The sequence below is a fragment of the Bos javanicus genome, chromosome 4 (assembly GCF_032452875.1).
Source record: "Bos javanicus breed banteng chromosome 4, ARS-OSU_banteng_1.0, whole genome shotgun sequence".
Lineage (NCBI taxonomy): Eukaryota > Metazoa > Chordata > Mammalia > Artiodactyla > Bovidae > Bos > Bos javanicus.
This window is the reverse complement of record NC_083871.1, coordinates 104,303,805-104,318,777: the sequence shown is the minus strand read 5'-3', so window position 1 is coordinate 104,318,777 and position 14,973 is coordinate 104,303,805. Positions and strand designations below refer to the sequence as shown.

General features: G+C 44.7%; 1 long non-coding RNA gene across 1 annotated transcript; it reads left to right on the top strand.

Annotated features, from left to right (window-relative positions):
- The first annotated feature begins 1,151 nt into the window (after positions 1-1,151).
- LOC133246494 (uncharacterized) lies at positions 1,152-12,750 on the top strand. Its single transcript, XR_009736053.1, has 4 exons — positions 1,152-1,267; positions 1,386-1,567; positions 6,884-6,931; positions 7,255-12,750. It is a non-coding gene; the product is annotated as an uncharacterized LOC133246494 (long non-coding RNA).
- Positions 12,751-14,973: the final 2,223 nt, after the last annotated feature.

Genomic DNA, 14,973 nt, shown 5'->3' with positions numbered 1-14,973 from the left:
GGCAATCCTTGGGGTTCCTGGCTGCCAGATTGCACCCCTCCCATCTCTGCCTCTGTTATCACATGGCCTTCTCCCTGCCTCTCTTCGTGTGGTCTTCCCTCTGTGTGTCGTCTCCAGCTCTATTTTCCTGACTCCCTAGGACACACCCCTAAGGGAGTGTGACCTCATCATAATTTGATTATCTCTGCAGAGACCCTATTTCCAGAAAAGCCACATTCTCAGGGAGCAGGGGTTAGGACTCTAGTGTGTCTTTGGGGGCAGTTGGGGAGACACAGTTCAACCCCCACAAGGGCGCAAGGCAGACTAAGCAGAAGGAAGAAGACAGTTCCCAGCAGCGCATGTCCTACTGCTGGGTCGTCAGCTGTCCCTCAGGCAGGCCACGGTGGACACCATGTTGGCGATGACTAGACCTGAGCAAAATGCACCCCTTCCCCCGCTAGCTTTATCTTTCCCAAACCAAGACAAGCCTTTTCTGGGACCCGTTTCCCACTTGGCAGCCTTGACTGATGAGTGACGCGTCTGGATGGTTCCAGTCCATCCTTTCACCAGAATGTTCTTGGGGATAATTCTGACCAGCATTCACTTGAGATACAGCTCAGAAAAGTCCATTTCCTCCTCTCTGACACAGCAGGCACAGTACGTTTAGAGTTTATCTTGTGAGCTGGCTGCTGCAGTTATTTTAGACTCTCCAGTTAAATTGACCCAGAAATCATTCCTCCTTTGAAACTTCCTCTGAAATGCTATTCCCTCCAACTTTTCAACTGAGGATTACATCGTGCTATTGTTTGCTCTGCAATCTTACTCTGGCCTTTGAGCAAGAGCAATAACAACAGCCCTCCATGTTAGGTGGTTCTTCTTGTTCAGTCACCAAGTCATGTCTAACTCTTTTGCGACCCCATAGACTATAGCCCGCCAGGCCCCTCTATCCATGGGATTCTCCAGGCAAGAATACTGGAGTAGGTTGCCATATCCTTCTCCAGGGGATCTTCCTGGCCCAGGGATTGAACCTGTGGCTCCTTCATCGGCAGGTGGATTCTTTACCACCAAGCCATGTAGGAAGTCTGGTGGTAAAAGAATTTGCCTGCCAATGCATGGTTTGTAAAATATACATAACTTTATTCTAGTAGCTAAGATATCTGGTAATTGATTTGTAGTTCCAGATACTCACTTCAAGAGTTTCGTGGAGGCAGGCAGGCTCCTCCGTGCTCACGACTGTGTGGACCTCTGGCTGTTGGTGACTTTGCAGAGGACGTTGGAAGGAATAGAGGTAGGAGGGGAAAGGGCTGGGCCTTGGGCTCCTTCAGGGTCTCCACAGCCATCTTTGTCCTGGATTTCAGATCTGATTGATACGAATGATTTTCACCCTGTTTGTTTTCATCTCCTAGGGGGGACAGAAAAGTCCTGAGTGGGAAGGAGTTGATGCTCTTCAGAGGAGAGGGAGGGAGGAGGCTGGCCTGATCCAGATGCAGGAAGATGATGGCCAGAGTGGACTTGGGCTCTAGTCTGGAGCTTAGAGGTGAACCGCCGTGGGCTCCTGGGCAGAGATGAAAAGATGGGTGAGCACAAGGTAAGACATTGATCGTTGGGGCCCCAACCCCTGTGTACACGTGGAATACACAGTATCCAAACAAGGAGGACAGTGGTATTTTCAGAGCACCCATGTATTGCCTGGGTCCTCAGGGTGAGGCACTCTGCTCACAACTTTATGGGCCTTGTGTACCTGCCAGCTGCCCTGAATTTCTGTCGTGTGTTTGAGACTAATTCATTCTTTTACTGTGGGTGGGCTCTTCTATCTTGCTCTTTGAAATTCGGATTTACAAAAGATTCTGTTTTACAGTAAACCCCATTTCTCCCTCCTCTTCCAGCGCAATTAATATACTATATACAATTGGTAGAAAGTCTGTTTACAACAGCCTCTGTAAGAAGATCCCTTTTCTTGAAAGCACAGAAACATGAATAACAGAAAGGCTCAGAGTCCGTTGATGGTTCACTTATCACAAGCAATATTTAATGAGATAGAATTAATTGTACCACTAGAAGGGCCTGGGACGAAGGTCCTAGGAGCTTTTTATAACTGGATTGAAAGGATCCATAGACTTACCCCTGACATCCTGTCAGAAGCTCACGTAATCCACAATAGAACCAAGGGGATTTTTTTTTTTTTTAACTATCTGTTAAAAAAGGCCTTCTGTGGCGAGCCCATTATTTCCTTTGTTAGTTTGGATCAGAGTCTAATAGCCCCAACATGTCAACGTTGCTTTGTGCTCTGGCTATGATTTGAGTCTGTTCCTTTCATGTCGTGTTCTCAGTGGAGGTGGAAAAGACACTGCCGTCTACGACGTATGTCTACCTGTTAAATGCCTAAGAACCGCCACTAACTTGCACATGAAAATAATTGCCACCTCCTTTTCTAGTGTGTGTTTCTGACCTCTTGGTTATTTATTGTTTTCTGTTGTTTGGATTCTCTATGTTTCTTTTAAGAAGTAGCAGCTCAGTGTGTTCATGTTGTAATTTCTTTGATTTGTTTTTCATCTCCCTTTCCTCAAAAGACAGGGAAGAGCGTGTTCTATAAATTGCTGAAAACTCTGTGAAGACAGAGTGAAGGAAAGGGGTGCTGATACCTTATAGGTGACCAGCAGCCCCCAGCCTTCTTCAGGCCAGGCCACAGCCCAGTGACGGCTTCTTGCTGTTTCAGATCTTTGCTCTGAGCCTAGTTGTGGGGGTTTAGTAAGCCTAACGTACCTTGAGTTACCTGGAGTGCTGAGTCAGCATCTGCTTGTTACTCTGTGGACTTTATCCCAAGTTCTTGCCAGTACCCTTCAGAATCTAGCTCAGGGGTCCCCAGGCCCAGGAAATGGACCACACAGTAGGACGTGAGCAGTGGGCAAGTGAGCAAAGCTTCATCTGTATTTACAGCCACTCTCCATCACTTGTATTAGCGCCTGAGCTCTGCCTCCTGTCAGATCAGCAGGGCATAATAGATATAATGCACTTGAACCATCCCAAAACCATTCCCTGCACACCCCTCTCCGCCCACCCCAGCCCTTCTCTCCCCTTCCCGCTACCCTGCCCATTGGTGGAAACACTGTCTTCCAGGAAACCAGTCCCTCGTGCCAGAAAGGTTGGGGACCAGTGATTTTGCAGGTTCCAGATGAGCAGGAGTTTAATCTGCTGCTTTTAGCCTGAATAACATTTTGTGTCCTGCAGTGCAGTTTAAAAACATGAACATAGGACCCACCTCTGTACACTTTGTGGGGGCTCTGAGGGGCCTCGTGTACTGGGATGACAATTCTCCTGGGGCAGGGGTCCCAGGTGTGGCTACGGATCATCACTAGGGGTCACCTGGAGGGCTTACAAACATCTAACAAAATGTTAATAGCCGTGAATCTCTTTTCATGGGTATTAGAAAAAAACAGTTCACTTCAGCTCAGTCACTCAGTCATGTCCAACTCTCTCCAGCTCCATCGACTGCAGCATTCCAGGCTTCCCTGTCCATCACCAACACCCAGAACTTGCTCAAACTCTTGTCCATCAACTCAGTGATGCCATCCAACCATCTCATCCTCTCTTGACCCCTTCTCTTGCCTTCAATCTTTCCCAGAGTCAGGGTCTTTTCTAATGAGTCAGTTCTTCACATCAGGTGGCCGAAGTATTGGAGTTTCAGCTTCAGCATCAGTCCTTCCAAAGAGCACACAGAACTGATCTCCTTTAGGATTAACTGGTTGGATCTCCTTGCAGTCCAAGGGACTCTCAAGAGTCTTCTCTAACACCACAGTTCAAAAGCATCAATTCTTCAGTGCTCAGCTTTCTTCACAGTCCAATTCTCACATCCATACATGACCACCGGAAAAACCATAGCTTGGACTAGACAGACCTTTTTTTGGCAAAGCAATGTCTCTGCTTTTTAATATGCTGTCTACGTTGGTCATAGCTTTTCTTCCAAGGAGCAAGTGTCTTTTAATTTCAAGGCTGCAGTCACCATCTGCAGTGACTTTGTAGCCCAAGAAAATAAAACATAACAAACACATAAACCCCAAGATAGGAACTTTCTTCTCAAAAGGAATCAGAGTTTGAAAGTGAGCCAATTTTTAAAACTACTAAATAGGTAAACACAGGAGGCAGCGCGTGGCAGGAGAGGGCCACGAAGGTGGCATCTGCAGATCCTAGGTGTGGCGCTCCCGTGGAGGGAGTACAGAGACCCTGGGCCCTCACTCTGCCCATTGCCCCCCTTCTCTCTTTGCTTTTCCTTTTTTTCCTTCTTCTGTCTCTAAGTTTCTCCTCTTCTGGGCTTGTTCCTACTCTCCTTTTTTCCTCAAAGCATCTCTGGTGGTCCTCTGGGTTTTAAAATGGAAGAAAGCTCACATTTGCTGCTCTTTCATTATTTTCTGGAAGGTTACAGGCATAATATTAGCAAGATATTGGTAATTTCTTGAGAGTGCTTTTCAAATTTTAAAATGCTTCCGATTAAGAATCATCTGGAGAGCTGGTTAAAGTGCAGATTCTGGTCCAGTAGATCTGGGATGGGGAGCCCCCTCCCTGGTGGCTCAGTGGTTAAGAATCTGCCTGCCAATGCGAGAGACTCAGGTTCGATACCTGGTGCCAGAAGATCTCCTGGAGGAGGAAATGGCAACCCACTCCAGTGTTCTTGCCTGGGAAATTGGACAGAGGAATCTGGTGAGCTACAGTGCAAGGGCTCGCAGAGAGTCAGACGTGACCTAGCAACTCAACAACAATAGGCCCCTGGGTGAGGCTGATGCTCCTGGTCCATGGTCCACACTTAGAGGAGCAAGGACTGAAAATGTGGCTCTATTTCTCTTTTAGATAAGTATGAGCAGAAAAGGATGTTTGTAAGAAGAGGATGAGCTCTGAGATCACTCTTTTGTCTACAGTGAGACCAACATAATGATTAAGAACACTGTTTACAAGTCCACGTGTCTTGCTCTATGAAAGGACTATACGATGCTTCCTCATACTGACTGACCCTGGAGGAGGAAGTGGCAACCCACTCCAGTATTCTTGCCTGGGAAATCCCATGGACAGAGGAGCCTGGTGGGCTGCCATCCATGGGGTTGCAAAAAGTTGAACACAATAGAGCAAATATGCATACTGACTGAGGTGGTTTGTAATGAAAACTTTGGACTCAAACTGTTGCCAGGGGAACCAGCCACACAGAGGGAGCGTGAAACCTAATCTTACTGTGTGTGAATGACGAGCTCGAGCCTTGGGGAGATAGGAGAGGTTCTGTTTCAGCCCCTTGCTCAGGTGACAGGCCAGCCCCAGCCTGGGCAGGCAAACCAGGGTGCCCTTCTCCACACAGGACTGCTGCAGGCCCTTTCTCTGGGTAGAGATAACGGGATTGTTGAACTGATCAGAGTATCTTGGTGTGTTCACATCTATTTGGTTGTGACAGCCAGACCCACCAGTGAGTTCTGAGGGTTACAATAGATACAGCATTTAGGAAACAAGCCAGCTACATACAATAGGACCCAGACTGAGGTCATATTAAAAACGGGACTCGATTCAGGGCCAGGCTATTTTAAAGGAATGGACCCTTGATGTTATCTCACCTGTAGAGATCAGAGGGAGATGCTACTCTGTGGCCCTGCAGTTTTACAGTATCCTTTCTATTGAGGCAGAAAAATCTATGGAAGCTAAAAAGCAAGGCCATCTATTCCTTTTAAGGTTCAGCTGGAGCCAGACACTAAGCGAAAATCAAGCTCTTCTGTTGACGCAAGGAGCCACCTGATTGCAGAGTATCAAGTGCTAAGATGGTTCTTGGAGATCACCAATCATGATGGTGTTTGATTTTCGGGGGAGGGGGCGGGTATTGTTATACTCGGGACTCTATTGCACCAAAAATACACACGTTCACAATCTTCCATGTCATTTCCAGGGGTTAGTATATGCTGGCCGTGTTACTAGTTGCTCAGTCATGTCCGACTCTTTGCAACCCCACAGACCATAGTGCACCAGGCTCCTCTGTCCATGGGGATTCTCCAGGCAAGAATACTGGAGTGGGTTGCCATGCCCTCCTCCAGGGATCTTCCTGACCCAGGTGTCCTGCGTTGCAGACAGATTCTTTATTGTCTGAGCCAGCAGGGAAACCCAAGAATACTGGAGTGAGTAGCCTATCCCTTCTCTAGGGGATCTTCCCAACCCAGGAATCCAACCAGGGTCTCCTGCATTGCAGGAAGATTCTTTGCCAGCTGAGCCACAAGGGAAGCCCAGGGGTTAGTATATTCCCTAGCAAATCCACAGATTTCAGGTTAAGCGTCTCTAATGTAGTACACTTCTGTCTTTTTGTAGATGAGAAAATTAACACTCAAAGAGAAGGTGGTTGACCATTGGTCTCATAGCAATGCTTGCAGTAAACTAATTAGACAAGAGGATTGAAGTACCACAGATGTCCAGATGTCCACAGGAAAACGAGGGGTGTGTGTCTGTACATAATTTATTCCTGAAAGTCCCAAACCACAAGTGCCGAGAGTTTTTTGAAGTTTTGGCTGGAACAATCCCAATATTTAGCCAAATCACATTTGAAGACAAGTAGAAGTAACTGAACCAGAAATGTATGGGACCTAGATTTTATGATCCGTTCAAAAGACCTAAGTGAGAAGCCCTACTGCTAGTTGATAGCCGTGCGCTAAGCTGCAACTTGGGGTGTTTTTTAGGGCATGTAATAAATTCCTTTCAAAATTTGCAGTCACATACCAGTGTGAATCTTCCACCCACCCCAACACTCTTTGGTCAAGATGCCTCGTGGAAACAGAAGTCTCAGTTTGGCAGCACACTTTGGGGTTCATCCCCTAACACAATCCCTGGCATTGTCTGGATGCTCAATAAGTATTTATTTGAATAAAGGGTTTGTTTCACACTATTACAGGTCTCTGGAGATGAGAGATGCAGAAAACTAGAGAGCCACCAATACACAGTAAGTACAGAAAGGAAAGTTGGGGTTCCTAGTGAAGGTTTTAGAGTCTTACAAGCATAATGTTGAGCAAAGTAAGCCAGACACAGAAGATGATTCCACTTACATGGAGAACAAACGTGGACCATATGAACCTGTGCTATTAGTAACTGGGATTCTGGTTTTCTTCGGTGAGTGGTACTTTGGTTATGGAGGCCATGTGAAAAGAGGGCTTCTGGAGTTTGGGCAGTGTTTCTGGATCTGGGTGCCAGGTATACCTGTAGACTCTTTGTGATATATAATTCATCAAATGATACTCCTGTGACTTGGTACTTTTTTTCTTCCAGTTTTCTTGAAATGTAATTGACATACAGCAAGTATAAGTTTGTATACAGCCTAGCTGTTTGACTGACATACATCATGAAATGATTTCACAGTAAGTTTAGTAAATACCCATCATCTCATATTGATACAAAATTAAAGAAATAGAAAAAGTTTTCCAGGTGATGAGAACTCTTAGGATTTACACTCTTAACAACTTTCATATATACCATACAGCAGTGCTAATTAGATTCTTCATGTTGTTACAGCCCATCCCTAATTCTTACTTAGCTTATAACTGAAAGTTTGTACCTTTTGACTGCCTTCATCCCCCTGCCACTGGTAACTACAAATCTGATCTCATTTCCTATGAGTTTGTTTACTTGTATTTGAAGTATAATTGACCTTCAACACTATGTTAGTTTCTATTATACAACACTGCTGCTGCTGCTGCTAAGTCGCTTCAGTCGTGTCCGACTCTGTGCGACCCCATAGACGGCTGCCCAACAGGCTCCCCCATCCCTGGGATTCTCCAGGCAAGAACACTGGAGTGGGTTGCCATTTCCTTCTCCAATGCATGAAAGTGAAAAGTGAAAATGAAGTCGCTCAGTCGTGCCTGACTCTTAGCGGCCCCATAGACTGCAGCCTACCAGGTTCCTCCATCCATGGGATTTTCCAGGCAAGAGTACTGGAGTGGGGTGCCATTGCAACACAGTCATTCAATATTTCTGTACCTGTCAAAATGAGCACCATGATAAATCTAGTTACGATCAGTCACTGTACAAATATTGCATAGTTATTGACTATATTCCCCACCCTGTATGTTTCATGCCCATGACTCATTTATTTTGCAACTGAAAGTTTATTATTATTTTAAAATTTTTATTGGAGTATAGTTGATTTAAAATGTTGTTTTAGTTTTAAGTGTACAGCAAAGTGAATAAATTATACAAATATCCACTATTTTTCAGATTATTTTCTCATATAGGCCATTACAGAGTATTAAGTAGAGTTCCCTGTTCTAGATAGTAGGTTCTTATTATTTTATATATAGTAGTGTGTATATGTCAGCCCCAATCTCCCAACTCCAGTTGAAAATTTATACCTCTTAAACTCCCTCCGTTCAGTTCAGTCACTCAGTCGTGTCCGATTCTTTGCAATGCCACGAACCACAGCACGCCAGGGCTCCTTGTCCATCACCAACTCTTGGAATCCACCCAAACCCATGTCCATTGAGTTGGTGATGCCATCCAACCATCTCATCCTCTGTCGTCCACTTCTCCTCCTGCCCTCAATCTTTCCCAGCATCAGGGTCTTTTCAAATGAGTCACCTCTTCGCATCAGGTGGCCAAAGTATTGCAGTTTCAGCTTCAACATCAGTCCTACCAGTGATCACCCAGGACTGATCTCCTTTAGAATGGACTGGTTGGATCTCCTTGCAGTCCAAGGGACTCTCAAGAGTCTTCTTCAACACTACACTTCAAAAGCATCAATTCTTTGGCGATCAGCTTTCTTTATAGTCCAGCTCTCACATCCATACATGACCACTGGAAAAACCATAGCCTTGACTAGATGGACCTTTGTTGACAAAGTAATGTCTCTGCTTTTTAATATGCTGTCTAGGTTGGTCATAACTTTCCTTCCAAGGAGTAAGTGTCTTTTAATTTCATGGCTGCAATCACCATCTGCAGTGATTTTGGAGCCCCCAAAAATAAAGTCAGCCACTATTTCCCCATCTATTTGTCATGAAGTGATGGGACTGGATGCCATGATCTTCGTTTTCTGAATGTTGAGCTTTAAGCCAACTTTTCACTCTCCTCTTTCACTTTCATCAAGAGGCTCTTTAGTTCTTCTTCACTTTCTGCCATAACAGTGGTGTCATCTGCATATCTGAGGTTATTGATATTTTCCCCTGCAATCTTGATTCCAGCTTGTGCTTCTTCCAGCCCAGCGTTTCTCATGATGTACTCTGCATATAAGTTAAATAAGCAGGGTGACAATATGCAGCCTTGACTTACTGCTTTTCCTATTTGGAACCAGTCTGTTCCATGTCCAGTTCTAACTGTTGCTTCCTGACCTGCATAAAGTTTCTCAAGAGGCAGGTCAGGTGGTCTGGTATTCCCATCTCTTGAAGAATTTCCCACAGTTTATTGTGATCCACACAGTCAAAGGCTTTGGCATAGTCAATAAAGCAGAAATAGATGTTTTTCTGGAACTCTCTTGCTTTTTCGATGATCCAGCGGATGTTGGCAATTTGATATCTGGTTCCTCTGCCTTTTCTAAAACCAGCTTGAACATCTGGAAGGTCATGGTTCATGTATTACTGAAGCATGGCTTGGAGAATTTTGAGCATTACTTTACTAGCGTGTGAGATGAGTGCAATTGTGCGGTAGTTTGAGCATTCTTTGGCATTGCCTTTCTTTGGGATTGGAATGAAAACTGACTTTTTCCAGTGCTGTGGCCACTGCTGAGTTTTCCAAATTTGCTGGCATATTGAGTGCAGCACTTTAACAGCATCATCTTTTCGAATTTGAAATAGCTCAACTGGAATTCCATCACCTCCACTAGCTTTGTTCATAGTGATGCTTTCTAAGGCCCAGTTGACTTCACATTCTAGGATGTCTGGTTCTAGGTGAGTGATCACACCATTGTGATTATCTGGGTCATGAAGATCTTTTTGTATAGTTCTTCTTTGTATTCTTGCCACATCTTCTTAATATCTTCTGCTTCTGTTAGGTCCCTACCATTTCTGTCCTTTATTGAGCCTATCTTTGCATGAAATATTCCCTTGGTATCTTTAATTTTCTTGAAGAGACCTCTAGTCTTTCCCATTCTATTGTTTTCCTCTATTTCTTTGCATTGGTCACTGAGGAAGGCTTTCTTATCTCTCCTTGCTATTCTTTGGAACTCTGCATTCAAATGGATATATCTTTCCTTTTCACCTTTGCTTTTTGCTTCCCTTCTTTTCACAGCTATTTGTAAGGCCTCTTCAGACAGCCATTTTGCTTTTTTGCATTTCTTTTTCTTGGGGATGGTCTTGATCCCTGTCTCCTATAGAATGTCACGAACCTCCATTCATAGTTCATCAGGCACTCTATCTATCAGATCTAATCCCTTAAATCTATTTCTCACTTCCACTGTATAGTCATAAGGGATTTGATTTAGGTCATACCTGAATGGTCTAGTGGTTTTCTCCACTTTCTTCAGTTTCAGTCTGTATTAATCTCCCTCACCTAGTTTTAAAAAGATTTTATTTTACGCTGAGTATAATTGATTTACAATTTTGTGTTTGTTTCAGGTGTACTGCAAAGGGATTCAGTTATACATGTACATAGATTTGTTCTTTTTCAGATTCTTTTACCAGACTTAGCCATTTTTCATATGTGTTGTACTTCAATAAAAATATTCATTAAAACGCACATGTACACACACACACACACACACACACACACACACACACAGAAATGACCAGTGCTTCTTAAACTTGAAAGTACATACAGGTCACCTGGGAATCTTATTAAAATATAAAATTCTTACTCTTTTGGTCTTGGGTAGGACCTGAGAGTCTGTGCTGCTAGAGACTGGCACCTTCAGGATCTGTCCTTAGAGAGATCCGGAGGAAAGTGTCCCGGGCCCCTCCTGACCTGCAGTGAAGGAGTTAGTGTGCAGAGATGTTAACCTAGAAGGCTATTAACACATAGAGTGTGGTTTCCAAGACCAGCCTAAAGTTGGCTGGACTGTGATATCTGCCTGCTGTCAGCACCTTTTCGGAGGCTTTTCTGACTGCTGGGTGGTGATCAGAGCCTAGAGTTGAGCCATTCAAGAAAAGTGATCAGCTGGTTTCCAACCTCTGCAGCTCACATTAGGGATCTTGGCCTGTCTGGACCATAGAAGCCATTGGCTTACCCCCGAAGAGCGCACTGAGGGTACTGGGGCCCTCGCTCCCTCTCTATCCACACACACATGAAAAACCGGATTGTTAGCTAGGAGTGCTGTGTGAGTGAACTGGACATCCCAGCTCCTCTGTAAAACTCTGCAGGATATAGATCCATAAATGCCAAACTTATAGCAAGAAAAATCATGATTGGGGCTGGGGCTTCCTGGTGGCTCAGTGATAAAGAATCTGTCTGACAACGCAGGGTACACGGGTTCAATCCCCGGTCCGGGAAGGTTCCACATGCCATGGAGCAACTAAGCTCGAGAGCCGCAACTGCTGAGCGTACATGTCTAGAGCCCACGTTCCACGCAAAAGAAACCACTGCAGTGAGAAGCCTGAGTGCCGCAACTGGAGAGTAGCCCTTGCTCGCCGCAACTGGAGACAGCATGTGTGCAGCAACCATTAAAAAACAAACAAACAAACATGATTTTGAGGGACAGAAAGCAAGTCACACACAGTATGATTCCTTTCATAGAAGCAGTAAAGCCAGGTGAAGCTAGTCAATGCCTTGTCCAGGGATAAAGATGTACGTAGTAAAATATAAAGAAAAGACAGGAGATAACTGCTAAATACTAAGGAGCCAGTATTCTCTGGGAACAGGAAAGGAAGGAGGGGCCACTCAGGGCCTTCCGAAGTATTAGTAATATCCTGTAGTTTCTGCTAGTGTTGGGGTTATCACCAGGGATCAAACCCATGCCCCCTCCATTGGCCGCGCAGAGTCTTAGCCACTGGACCACCAGGGAAGCCCACAGCTGTGTATTCTATTACTCTTTAGGCTGCAGGCGTGTACACATCCTGTCCTCTTTCACTTGTATGCATTGTTCACAGTGTAGAAGTGAAAACGCACTGGAATATCTTACGATAACATTTTATGTTGAAATTTCCTTGTGCTTGACCCTTTTTAGGATATTCTGTTACTCAAAAGTTTTTGACATAACAGAGTAAGCTGGCAACTATGATTTTTTGGAAGGACACTTTATTTTGAGATTCCACCCCTCTTACTTTTTGAATATGAAATGGCCCTTTTCTTTGATGGCATTTTAATGAGATGTTGGTGATAGTAATATTGATTTAAAACCAAAAAATTCCTTACATGTTAAATAACCAATTGACAACTGTAAATCATCCCCCATCCCCTCCACACCCCTGCCACCCCAGCCCCTTCCTTTTTTAAAAGTTAACTTGATCTGTGACATTCAAAAGACTGGAAACTGCAGGTTTAGAGAACTTTTCTTTGGGAAAAGAAGACATTGCCCTTCAGCTCTAAGGTGTTTGAAAATAAGAGAAATAAAGACAGGGAGTGAGGGAGGAAAAAGGGGAGGGAGGGAGGACAGGAAAGAGAGGGCTGGGGGAGAGGGATCATGGCTGGAGAAGATGGAAAGGATGAGTAGAATCTTCTAAAATTTTTTTCAAAGAGCTTTTTCACATTCTCAAATACCTCATGTGTTCGTTTGGCAGTCTTTTTTGTGGTCTTAAAAGAAGAAAATGGAGTGGGTGAGACAGAACTGCTCTATGTCATGTTTAGTAGGACACCAGCAAGTGGAACTGTGTTGCGACTTAATTTTCCCCGCGATGGAAGCAGTGCGTATGTCGCGGAATCCCAGAGGCAGAAGAGAATTTGGAGGCGAGTAACAACTATGACAATAACCTGCGTTCGTTGACCCTTTGGCTATGTGCCCTGCGTGAATACTGATACCAGCCCATTTAATTCTCTCATCAGCCTTAATAGTAAGTGCCTATCCCATTTCATTTGAGATGATTTCTTGTTGTTCAGTTGCTAAGTCATGTCTGACTCTTTGCAACCCCATGGACTGAAGCACACCAGGTTCCTCTGTTCTTCACTCTCTTCCAGAGTTTGCTCAAATTCATGTCCATTGTGTCGGTGATGCCATCTAACCATCTCGTCCTCTGCCGCCTCTTTCTCCTTTTGATGTCCATCTTTCCCAGCCTCAGGGTCTTTTCCAGTGAGTCGGCTCTTCGCATCAAGTGGCTGAAGTACTGGAGCTTCAGCATCAATCCTTCTGTTACTGAAAGATGTGTGGAGTCCAGCTGCTTGCCTCTCAAACACCAATAAATAGTCCAGGTTAGTAGAAAGGAAAGTTTGCTTTATTTCAGATGCCAGCAGGCGGCAGGAGGTGAGGCAGACGTCATCTTGATTGTTTTAGGTACAGTTAACCTTCTGTTCCAAGGTCCATTTATTCCTATTTTTTTTGTGGTCAATTCTCAGAATTGTGGCAGCTCGTGTTCCGGGTACAGTCTGGTCACCGTGCAGTTAACTTCCCCACCTGATGTTTTGGTATCTATAAGACAGCTCCCAGGCTATGGCTCAGAATATTATCTATAGCCCTTGAGAAAGAACTCAAGGTCCTTGACTATGCTTAATGACCACATTATTATTATTTAGTCTCCTTTGAATGTTTTCCTTTGTTTCCACATTTCCCACTTCTCTAATTAAACTTGCTGCTAAGTCACTTCAGTTGTGTCCGACTCTGTGCGACCCCATAGAGGGCAGCCCACCAGGCTTCCCTGTCCCTGGGATTCTCCAGGCAAGAACACTGGAGTGGGTTGCCATTTTCTTCTCCAATGCATGAAAGTGAAAAGTGAAAGTGAAGTCTCTCAGTCATGTCTGACTCTTAGCAACCCCATGGACTGCAGCCTACGAGGCTCCTCCATCCATGGGATTTTCCAGGCAAGAGTACTGGAGTGGGGTGCCATTACCTTCTCCGCTAATTAAACTTATCCTTTGAGTAAAATTTTCCACAGACAGAAGGCAGGCAGAGGACATAGTGGGGATGAGGGAGGACCATAAGGTCCTGTTCTATTTCACTCCCAATGAATAGTCAGGGTTGATCTCCTTTAGGATCGACTGGCTTCATCTCCTTATTGTCCAAGGGACTCTCAAGAGTCTTCACCAACACCACAGTTCAAAAGCATCAATTCTTCAGCTCTCAGCCTTCTTTATGGTCCAGCTCTCACATCCATACACAATTACTGGAAAAACCATAGCTTTGACTATACAGACCTTTGTTGGCAACGTGATATTTCTTTGATGACTCACAGTTTTATATAAATATACACATATTTTGGAGGAGGGTAATTTTAGATTTACAGAACATTTACAGATAGTACACAGAGTCCTCATGTACCTTCATCCAGATTCCCCTAGTGTTAACATCTTATATAACCATGGTAGGTTAACTCAACATAGATTTTAATTAGAATTTTACCAGTTTTTCCACTAATGTCTTTTTCCTGTTCTAGAACCCAGTCGAGATAGAGCATAAGATTTCCCTGGCAGTCCACTGGTTTAAGACGCTGTGCTTCCAGTGCAGGGGGCGCCGATTCAATCCTTAGGAAACTAGAATCCCACATGTGGTGCAGCACAGCCAAAATGAATAAATAAATAGTGTAGGACTTCCCTAATGGCGTGGTGGAGGGGAGTCCGCCTGCCAGTGCGAGGGGTACGGGTTTGATCCCTGATCTGGAAGAGTTCACGTGTGGCGGAGCAGCTGCCTCCGAGAGCCGCACCTACTGAAGCCTGTGTGCCCCGGAGCCTGTGCTCTGCAACAGAGAAGCCACGTCATGAGAAGCCCACACACCACAGTGAAGAGTAGCCCCCGCTCACCACACCTAGAGAAAGTGAGCGCAAAGCAACAAAGACCCAGGGTAGCCAAAGAGGAAAAAAGGAATACTATTTCGTTGTCCTGTCTCTTTGGTCCCCTTTGATCTATGAGAGTTTCTTAGTTTTCCCTTAAATTGCTGGGTTTAATTACAAAAACTTCAAGTCCAAAGGGGACAATCAACAGAG